Source organism: Arachis hypogaea, chromosome 17 (genome assembly GCF_003086295.3).
Source record: "Arachis hypogaea cultivar Tifrunner chromosome 17, arahy.Tifrunner.gnm2.J5K5, whole genome shotgun sequence".
Lineage (NCBI taxonomy): Eukaryota > Viridiplantae > Streptophyta > Magnoliopsida > Fabales > Fabaceae > Arachis > Arachis hypogaea.
Window position 1 is genome coordinate 62,151,295 of NC_092052.1, and position 11,395 is coordinate 62,162,689.

The window sequence follows — 11,395 nt, forward strand, 5'->3', positions numbered from 1 at the left end:
ATCACAACTTCGCACAACTAACCAGCAAGTGCACTGGGTCATCCAAGTAATAAACCTTATGTGACTAAAGGTCGATGCCATAGAGATTGTCGGCCTGAAGCAAGCTATGGTCACCTTGTAAATCTCAGTCAGATGGATTCAAATGGTTATGGTGAATTGATAATAAAAACATAAATAAAATATAAACTGGGATAGAGCTACTTATGTAATTCATTGGTGAGAATTTCAGATAAGTGTATAGAGATGCTTTCATTCCTCTGAACCTCTGCTTTCCTGCTGTCTTCATCCAATCATTCCTACTCCCTTTCATGGCAAGCTTTATGTAGGGCATCACCGTTGTCAATGGCTACATCCCATCCTCTCTTTGAAAATGGTCTAATGCGCTGTCACTGCATGGCTAATCATCTGTCGATTCTCGATCATACTGGAATAGGATTTACTGTCCTTTTGTGTCTGTCACTACACCCAGCACTCGCGAGTTTGAAGCTCGTCGCAGCCATCCCTTCCCAGATCCTACTCGGAATACCACAGTAAAGGTTTAGACTTTCTGGATATCAAGAATGGCCGTCCATGGGTTCTAACTTATACCACGAAGATTCTAATATCTCGGACTCGGTCCTCTGTATTAGATATCCAAGAGATACTCATTCTAGCTTGTTTGCATGTAGAACGGAAGTGTTTGTCAGGTACGTGTTCATAGGTGAGAATGATGATGAGCGTCACATAATCATCACATTCATCATGTTCTTGGGTGCAAATGGATATCTTAGAGAAGGAATAAGCTTGAATTGAATAGAAAAACAGTAGTACTTTGTATTAATTCATGAGGAACAGCAGAGCTCCACACCTTAATCTATGGAGTGTAGAAACTCTACCGTGGAAAATACATAAGTGATAAGGTCCAGGCATGGCTGAATAGCCAGCCCCCTAAACATGATCAAAGGATCAAAAGATAATCCAAAGATATCCAAAGATGTAAATACAATAGTAAAAAGTCCTATTTATGCTAAACTAGTTACTAGGGTTTACAGAAATGAGTAAATGATGCAGATATCCACTTCTGGGGTGTGCTTGGGCTGAGCATTGAGCTTTACACGTGTAGAGGCTTCTCCTGGAGTTGTACGCCAGTTTGTAACCTATTTCTGACGTTTAGCTCCACTATGTAACCTGTTTCTGGCGTTTAACTCCAGAATGCAGCATGGAACTGGCGTTGAACGCCAGTTTGCGTCATCTAAACTCGGGCAAAGTATGGACTATTATATATTTCTGGAAAGCCCTGGATGTGTACTGTCGAACCCAATTAACAGCGCGCCATTTGGAGTTCTGTAGCTCCAGAAAATCAACTTTGAGTGCAGGGAGGTCAGAATCCAACAGTATTTGCAGTCCTTCTTCAACCTCTGAATCTGATTTTTGCTCAAGTCCCTCAATTTCAGTCAGAAAATACCTGAAATCACAGAAAAACACACAAACTCATAGTAAAGTCCAGAAATGTGAATTTTAATTAAAAACTAATAAAAATATACTAAAAACTAACTAAATCATACTGGAAACTATGTAAAAACAATGCCAAAAAGCGTATAAATTATCCGCTCATCAGTATTGTTGGATGATTCCTTCAATCCATTCAGACTCTGAGAGATCATATTGACTTGTTGGGTCAATATTTTATTCTGAGCCAATATGGCATTCAGAGTATCAATTTCAAGAACTCATTTCCTCTGAGGCGTCCCATTATTCACAGGATTCCTTTCAGAAGTGTACATGAACTGGTTATTTGCAACCATGTCAATGAGTTCTTGAGTTTCTGCAGGCATTTTCTTTAGGTGAATAGATCCACCTGCAGAATGGTCCAATGACATCTTTGATAATTCAGACAGACCATCATAGAATATATCCAGGATGGTCCATTCTGAAAGCATGTCAGAAGGACACTTTTTGGTTAGTTCCTTATATCTCTCCCAAGCTTCATAGAGGGATTCACCTTCCTTTTGTCTGAAGGTTTGAACATCCACTCTAAACTTACTAAGCTTTTGAGGAGGAAAGAACTTGGCTAAGAAAGCTGTGACCAGCTTATCCCAAGAGTTCAGGCTATCCTTAGGTTGAGAGTCCAACTATATTCTAGCTCTTTCTCTTACAGCAAATGGGAAAAGCATAAGCCTGTAGACCTTGGGATCAACCCCATTGGTCTTAACAGTATCACAGATCTACAAGAATTCAGTTAAGAACTGAAAAGGATCTTCGGATGGAAGTCCATGAAACTTGCAGTTCTGTTGCATCAGAGAAACTAATTGAGGTTTATGCTCAAAATTGTTTGCTCCAATGGCAGGGATTGAGATGCTCCTTCCATGTAAATTGGAATTTGGTGCAGTAAAGTCACCAAGCATCTTCCTTGCATTGTTATTATTTTTGGCCATGTCTCCTTCTTTTTCGAAAATTTTTGTCATATTTTCTCCAGAGAGTTGTGCTTTGGCTTCCCTTAGCTTCCTCTTCAGAGTCCTTTCAGGTTCAGGATCAGCTTCAACAAGAATGTTCTTATCCTTGTTCCTGCTCATATGAAAAAGAAGAAAACAGAAAAGAAAATATGGAATCCTCTATGTCACAGTATAGAGATTCCTTATGCAAGTATAAGAAGAGAAGAATATAAGAAGGAGAAGAGGTAAAATTCGAACACGGAGAGGAAGATGGGGTTCAAATTTTTGGGTGGAAGAGAAGTGTTAGTAGATGAATAATTAAATATAAAGAGATGAGAGAGAGGGAATTTTGAAAATCAATTAAAATAAAAAATAATATTTAAAGTTAAATTTCGAAAATTAAAATTGAAATCAAATTAAATTGAAATTAAAACAATTAGTTAATTAAAAAGAAAATTTGAAAAAGAGGGAAGTAATTTTCAAAAATTAGAGAGGGAGTTAGTTAGGTAGTTTTGAAAAAGCTAAAAATCAAACAAAAAGATAGGATTAGTTTGAAAAAGATTTGTAAATCAATTTTTGAAAAGATAAGAGGTTAGAAAAGAAGTTAGAAAAGATTTTGAAATTGATTTTGAAAAGGTGTGATTGAAACTTATTTTGAAAAAGATTTGAAAACGAAATTTGAAAAGATTTGAATTTTGAAATCAAAGTTGATTACTTGACTAACAAGAAACTAAAAAGATATGATTCTAGAGTTTAAAGATTGAACCTTTCTTATTAGGCAAGTAACAAACTTAAAAATTTTGAATCAATCACATTAATTGTTAGTAAATATTTTGAAAATCAATCATAAAGTTTTCGAAAATATGAAGAAAATTGAAAAAGATTTGAAAAAGATAGAGTTTTTAAAATGAAAGTTTGATTTGACTCATAAAAAATAACTAATTTTGAAAAATTTTTGAAAAAGTCAATCCAAATTTTCGAAATTTTATGATAGAATAAGGGAAAGATATTTTTTTGATTTTTTGAATTTTTAATGATGAAAGAGAAAAAAGGAAAAGATATCTTTTTGATGTTTTTCTCTCTTTTTTTTTCATTAAACAGCAAGAATGAAACAAAACATGAAGAATTAAGATCAAAACCAAAAATGCATGCAAAAACACTATGAATGTCAAGATGAACACCAAGAACACTTTGAATGTCAAGATGAACACCAAGAACTTATTTTTGAAAAATTTTCAAGAAAAGAAAACATGCAAGACACCAAACTTAAAAATTTTTATTCTTTAGACATTAATAATTCAAGAATGCATATGAAAAACAAGGAAAGACACAAAACAAGAAAATATGAAGATCAAACAAGAAGACTGGCCAAGAACGACTTGAAGATCATGAAGAATGCAATGCATGAAATTTTCGAAAATAAATTTTTAGAAAATTAAAAAGATGCAATTGACACCAAACTTAAAACTTGACTCTAGACTCAAACAAGAAACACAAAAAATATTTTTGATTTTATGATTTAAAAAAAATTTTTTTTTAGAAAAATAATTGGGAAAAACGAAAAAGAGAAAAATAATTTTTTTGGTATTTTTCGAAAATAGGAAATAAAAAGCTTAAAATTAAAATAAAATTACCTAATCTGAGCAACAGGATGAACCGTTAGTTGTCCAAACTCAAACAATCCCCGGGAATGGTGCCAAAAACTTGGTGCACGAAATCGTGATTGTTCATTCCTTGGTAATGGCGCTAAAAACTTAATACACACGTTCATAATTTTAGTTCTTTTTCACAATTTTGATACAACTAACCAGCAAGTGCACTGGGTCGTCCAAGTAATAAACCTTACGTGAGTAAGGGTCGATCCCACGGAGATTGTCGGCTTGAAGCAAGCTATGGTCACCTTGTAAATCTCAGTCAGGCGGATTCAGATAGTTATGGAGATTTGATAATTAAAACATAATTGAAATATAATCTAGGATAGAGATACTTATGTAATTCATTGGTGAGAATTTCAGATAAGCGTATAGAGATGCCTTTCGTTCATCTGAACCTCTGCTTTCCTGCTGTCTTCATCCAATCATTCCTACTCCTTTCCATGGCAAGCTTTATGTATGGCATCACCGTTGTCAATGGCTACATCCCATCATCTCTGTGAAAATGGTCCAATGCGCTGTCATTGCATGGCTAATCATCTGTCGGTTCTTGATCGTATTGGAATAGGATTTACTATCCTTTTGCATCTATCACTATGCCCAACACTCGCGAGTTTGAAGCTCGTCACAGCCATCCCTTCCCAGATCCTACTCGGAATACCACAGACAATGTTTAGACTTTCCAGATCTCAAGAATGGCCGTCCATGGGTTCTAACTTATACCACGAAGATTCTAATATCTCGGACTCGGTCCTCTGTACTAGATATCCAAGAGATACTCATTCTAGCTTGTTTGCATGTAGAGCGGAAGTGTTTGTCAGGAACGCGTTCATAGGTGAGAATGAAGATGAGCGTCACATAATCATCACATTCATCATGTTCTTGGGTGCGAATGGATATCTTAGAGAAGGAATAAGCTTGAATTGAATAGAAAAACAGTAGTACTTTGTATTAATTCATGAGGAACAGCAGAGCTCCACACCTTAATCTACGGAGTGTAGAAACTCTACCGTGGAAAATACATAAGTGATAAGGTACAGGCATGGCCAAATGGACAGCCCCCTAAACGTGATCAAAGGATCAAAAGATAATCCAAAAATGTAAATACAATAGTAGAAAGTCCTATATATGCTAAACTAGTTACTAGGGTTTACAGAAATGAGTAAATGATGCAGAAATCCACTTCTGGGGCCCACTTGGTGTGTGCTTGGGCTGAGCATTGAGCTTTACACGTGTAGAGGCTTCTCTTGGAGTTGTACGCCAGTTTGTAACCTATTTCTGGCGTTTAACTCCACTTTGCAACCTGTTTCTGGCGTTTAACTCCAGAATGCAGCATGGAACTGACGTTGAACGCCAGTTTGCATCATCTAAACTCGGGCAAAGTATGGACTATTATATATTTCTGGAAAGCCCTGGATGTGTACTGTCCAACGCAATTAAGAGCGCGCCATTTAGAGTTCTGTAGCTCTAGAAAATCCACTTTGAGTGCAGGGAGGTCAGAATCCAACAGCATCTGCAGTCCTTCTTCAACCTCTGAATCTGATTTTTGCTCAAGTCCCTCAATTTCAGCCAGAAAATACCTGAAATCACAGAAAAACACACAAACTCATAGTAAAGTCCAGAAATGTGAATTTTAATTAAAAACTAATAAAAATATACTAAAAACTAACTAAATCATACTGAAAACTATGTAAAAACAATGCCAAAAAGCGTATAAATTATCCGCTCATCAAAGGAACAAAAGAAAAGCATAGTAAATTGACAACTACAATAAAATCTAACAACAATTGAATGTAAGAAATCAACAACAACAATTAAAGAAAACAAGATCTACATGAATTACCTCAAATTGCATTAAAAGAAAACAGAATGAACAAAGGTAGATCTACAAACAAAATAGAGGAAATTATAACAAACAATAGAAGAATGATGAATGTAACAACAAAGAATTAAGAAGAAGAAGTGGAAGAGAGCATGAATTAAAACCTAGATCTAAGAACTAAACCTAATCCTAATCCTAATCCTAGAGAGAAGGGAGAGCTTATCTCTCTAAAACTAAACAAAACTAGCCTAAAAAGTGTGTGTATGATATCTATGATGCCTTCCCCCTCATTCCTTGGTCTCTTTAGCCTTTTTCCACCAAAAACTCAGCTCCAAATGGGGCTAGAAACCCTCCAAAATCACCAGACACGTATTCCTCTTTAAAAATCACGTGCGGCCATCGGCGCGTACGCGTACAGTACGCGTGTGCATCCCTGGAGAATTTTGCGATCTGCGCATAAGCACATAGTGCGCGCGCACGTCCATGGGCTTTTCCAAATTTTTAGCTTTTCATGATTTCTCCACTTTGTATGCTTTCTTTTCACTCCTTTGATCCCTTCCTAGCCCTTTTCAACCTAAAATCACTAGCAAACACATCAAGGCATCTAGTGGAAATCAAAGGTGGATTAAAACTATCAAATCAAAGGTCTAAAAAGCATATTTTCACATCTAAGCACAAATACGGAGACAATCACAAAAATCATGCTATTTCATTGAATAAATGTGAGGAAAGGTTATTAAAATGTCTAAATTTAACACAAGATAAACCCTACAAAGGGGGTTTATCATATGACCAAACACCCATGCCATTTCCTTGTGGCCGTTATGAGCAAGATCCTTTGGAACCTCCACAACCTTATCATGACTAATATAAAGAACTACCTCAATGCACACCATCTCCGTACCCCTACGAAGAAGAACCACCTTCCTACTATGAACCCCCTCTCCAGAATCATGAACATTCCTATCCACCTCAAGCCCCAATAGATGACTCTCTCACCTTGCTACTTCAAGGCCAAGCGGATATACAAAGGAACACCCTAGAGTCTGTGACTAATTTGACTAAGGTAGTGCATACTTTAGCATACCAATGTTTGAATACTCAAGGTACTTCCATGGCCACATGTGAAAAGCCAAAGGAAGAGCAAAGTATGAAAGCGAAATTGGAAAATCTGGTGGAGAAGAAGGAAGAGTCAAGCTTTGTATTGGAGCAATTGGAGACACCTAGGGTCATTGAAGAAAAGGACAAAGTGGTTGAAGATCTAGGAGATGCGGAACCACCATGGATGTCTCAACAACCTCCGAAGCATATCAAGATTGAAGAATATGAGAAGGTTGATCAAGAGATGGACTCAATCATCAAGGATTTCTTATCAATAATTGAATTCTCTTCCATGGGACATGAAATGGAAGCTATTGAAGACAACTTAACACCGAATGATGTTGGTGATTGATGAGCGGATAATTTATACGCTTTTTGGCAGTGTTTTTACATAATTTTTAGTATGATTTAGTTAGTTTTTAGTATATTTTTATTAGTTTTTAAATAAAATTCACATTTCTTGACTTTACTATGAGTTTTTGTGTTTTTCTATGATTTCAGGTAATTTATGGCTGAAATTGAGGGACTTGAGCAAAAATCAGATTCAGAGGCTGAAGAAGGACTCCAGATGCTGTTGGATTCTGACCTCCCTGCACTCAAAGTGGATTTTCTGGAGCTACAAGAGTCCAAATGGCGCGCTCTCAATTGCGTTGGAAAGTAGACATCCAGGGATTTCCAGCAATATATAATATTCCATACTTTGCCCGAGTTTAGATGACGCAAACTGGCGTTCAACGCCAGTTTTCTGCCTTATTCTGGAGTTAAACGCCAGAAACAGGTTGCAAAGCAGAGTTAAATGCCAGAAACAGGTTACAAACTGGCATTTAACTCCAAGGAAGACCTCTACACGTGAAAGTTTCAATGCTCAGCCCAAGCACACACCAAGTGGGCCCGGAAGTGGATTTCTGCATCATTTACTTATTTCTGTAACCTTAGTAACTAGTTTAGTATAAATAGAACTTTTTACTATTGTGTTAGAAATCTTTGGATCTTTTGTTCATCTTTTGATCATGTTTTGATGATTGAACCCTCTTTGGGAGGCTGGCCATTCGGCCATGCCTGGACCATTATCGCTTATGTATTTTCAACGGTAGAGTTTCTACACACCATAGATTAAGGTGTGGAGCTCTGCTGTTCCTCATGAATTAATGCAAAGTACTATTGTTTTTCTATTCAATTCAAGCCTATTTCTTCTCTAAGATATTCATTCGCACACAAGAATATGATGAATGTGATGATTATGTGACGCTCATCACCATTCTCACTTATGAACGCGTGCCTAACAAACACTTCCGTTCTACATGAAAGCAAGCTTGAATGCATATCTCTTAGCCTCCTGATCTATGATCAGAATCTTCGTGGTATAGGCTAGAATTATTGGCGGCCATTCTTGAGATCCGGAAAGTCTAAACCTTGTCTGTGGTATTCCGAGTAGGATCTGGGAAGGGATAGCTGTGACGAGCTTCAAACTCGCGAGTGCTGGGCGTAGTGACAGACACAAAAGGATTACTGAAACCTATTCTAGTATGATCGAGAACCGACAGATGATTAGCCGTGCGGTGACAGCGCATCTTGGACTATTTTCACTGAGAGGACGGGAAGTAGCCATTGACAACGGTGATGCCCTACATAAAGCTTGCCATGGAAAGGAGTAGGAATGATTGGATGAAGACAGTAGGAAGCAGAGGTTCAAGAGGAACAAAAGAATCTCTATACGCTTATCTGAAATTCTCACCAATGTATTACATAAGTATTTCTATCCTATTTTATATTTTAATTATCAACTCACCATAACCATTTGAAATCCGCCTGAATGAGATTTACAAGGTGACCATAGATTGCTTCAAGCCGACAATCTCCTTGGGATCGACCCTTACTCATGTAAGGTTTATTACTTGGACGACCTAGTGCACTTGCTGGTTAGTTGTGCAAAGTTGTGACAAAGAACTAAAATTATGAACGTGCGTATTAAGTTTTTGACGTCGTTACCAAGGAATGAACGATCACGATTTCGTGTACCAAGTTTTTGGCGCCGTTGCTGGGGATTGTTCGAGTTTGGACAACTGACGGTTCATCTTGTTGCTCAGATTAGGTAATTTTATTTTAATTTTAAGTTTTTGTTTTTATTCTTTTTATTTTTTAAAAATTTTCAAAAAAAAATTTTAATAAAAATAAATTATTCTATGTTCTTCAGAATTTTTAAGAATGAATTCTAGTGTTTCTTCATGATTTGTTGAAGCCTGGCTGGCTGTCAAGCCATGTCTAAATTTTTGGACTAAGGCTTCCACTTATCATGGAAAGAGTCCTTGGACCCTCATCTAATCAGCTGTTATATGCCTGATTTGTATTTGCTGAAGCTTGGCTGGCCATTGGACATGTCTAGTGTTTTGGACCGGAGCTTTCACTGAAAGCTTGGTTGACTAGTAAGCCATGTCTAATTCCTGGACCGGAGCTTTAGACTAACATTGCATGATTTCTGGAATTCTCATTAAAAAATTTTGAAATCCTTATTTTTCTTTTCCAATTAATTTTTGAAAAAAATCCAAAAAAAAAATTTAATAAAACCATAAAAACCAAAAATTTGATGTTTCTTGTTTGAGTCTTGTGTCAATTTTAAGTTTGATGTCAATTGAATGCCTTTAATTTTCTTTAAATTTTCGAAAACTCATGCATTGTTCTTCATGATCTTCAAGTTGTTCTTCATGATCTTCAAGTTGTTCTTGATGATCTTCTTTGTTTGATCTTTGCATTTTTATGTTTTGTGTCTTTTCTTGTTTTTCATATGCATTTTTTAATTACTAGTGTCTAAAGTTTAAAAATTTTTAATTTTGGTGTCTTGCATGCTTTTCTTTTCTTAAAAATTTTCAAAAATAAGTCTTGATGTTCATCTTGATCCTCAAAGTGTTCTTGGTATTCATCTTGACATTCAAAGTGTTCTTGCATGCATCATGTGTTTTGATCTTGATTTTTTATGTTTTGCATTATTTTTATGTTTTTCTCTTCCCTCATTTAAATTCAAAAATCAAAAAAATATCTTTCCTATATTCTCTCATAAATTTTCAAAAATTTGGTTTGATTTAGTCAAAAAGTTTTTAAATTTAATTATTTCTTATGAGTCAAATCAAATTTTCAATTTAAAAATTCTATTTTTTTCAAATTTTTTTCAAAAAAATCAAATCTTTTTCGTATTTTTCGAAATTTTCAAAATTTATTTTCAAAATCTTTTTCTTATTTCTATTTCATATTTTCAAAATTAATGCTAACAATTAATATGATTGATTCAAAAAATTTTAAGTTTGTTACTTGCCTAGTAAGAATGGTTCAATCTTTAAATTTTAAAATCATATCTTTTTGTTTCTTGTTAGTCAAGTAATCAACTTTAATTTTCAAAATCAAATCTTTTTAAATTTCTTTTTCAAATCTTTTTTAAAATAAATTTCAATCACATCTTTTTCAAAATCAATTTCAAAATCTTTTCTAACTTCTCACCCTTTCAAATTTGATTTTCAAATCTTTTTCAATTAACCACTTAACTTTTTGTTTGATTTTAAAAGTTTATTATTTCAATCATATATTTTTCAAAACCACCTAACTACTTTTCTCTCCCTTATTTTCGAAAATCCCCTATCCCTTTTTCAAAAATTCCTTTTAATTAACTAATTATTTTAAATTTTAATTTCAAATTTTATTCCTTTTCATATTTTCGAATTCTAACTAATAATTAAAATAAAAACAAAAATATTTTTCCTTTTATTTTAATTTAAATTCGAATTTCTCTATTCTCCTCCCTCTATCCTTCTCTTCTTCTACTCACATAAAAGAATCTCTATACTGTGACATAGAGGATTCTATATTTTCTTTTCTATTCTCTTCTTTTTCATATGAGCAGGAACAAGGATAAGAACATTCTTGTTGAAGCTGATCCTGAACCTGAAAAGACTCTGAAGAGGAAGCTAAGGGAAGCTAAAACACAACACTCTGAAGAGGACTTTACTGAAATTTTCAAAAAAGAAGGAGACATGGCCGAACCCAACAATGCAAGGAAGATGCTTGGTGAATTTACTGCACCAAATTCCAACTTGCATGGAAGAAGCATCTCAATCCCTGCCATTGGAGCAAATAATTTTGAGCTAAAGCCTCAATTAATTTCTCTGATGCAACAGAATTGTAAATTTCATGGACTTCCATCAAAAGATCTTTTTCAATTCCTAACTAAATTCTTGCAAATCTGTGATACTGTTAAGACCAATGGGGTTGATCCCGAGGTCTACAAGCTTATGCTTTTCCTGTTTGCTGTAAGAGACAGAGCTAGAATATGGTTGGACTCTCAACCTAAAGATAGCCTGAACTCTTGGGATAAGCTGGTCATGGTTTTCTTAGCCAAGTTCTTTCCTCCTCATAAGCTTAGC

At 35.2% G+C, this 11,395-nt stretch overlaps 1 non-coding gene across 1 annotated transcript; it reads left to right on the forward strand.

The window, feature by feature from the left end:
• Positions 1–1,917: 1,917 nt before the first annotated feature.
• On the forward strand, positions 1,918–2,021 carry LOC112768633 (small nucleolar RNA R71). Its single transcript, XR_003186038.1, has one exon. It is a non-coding gene; the product is annotated as a small nucleolar RNA R71 (small nucleolar RNA).
• The last annotated feature ends 9,374 nt before the right edge of the window (positions 2,022–11,395 follow it).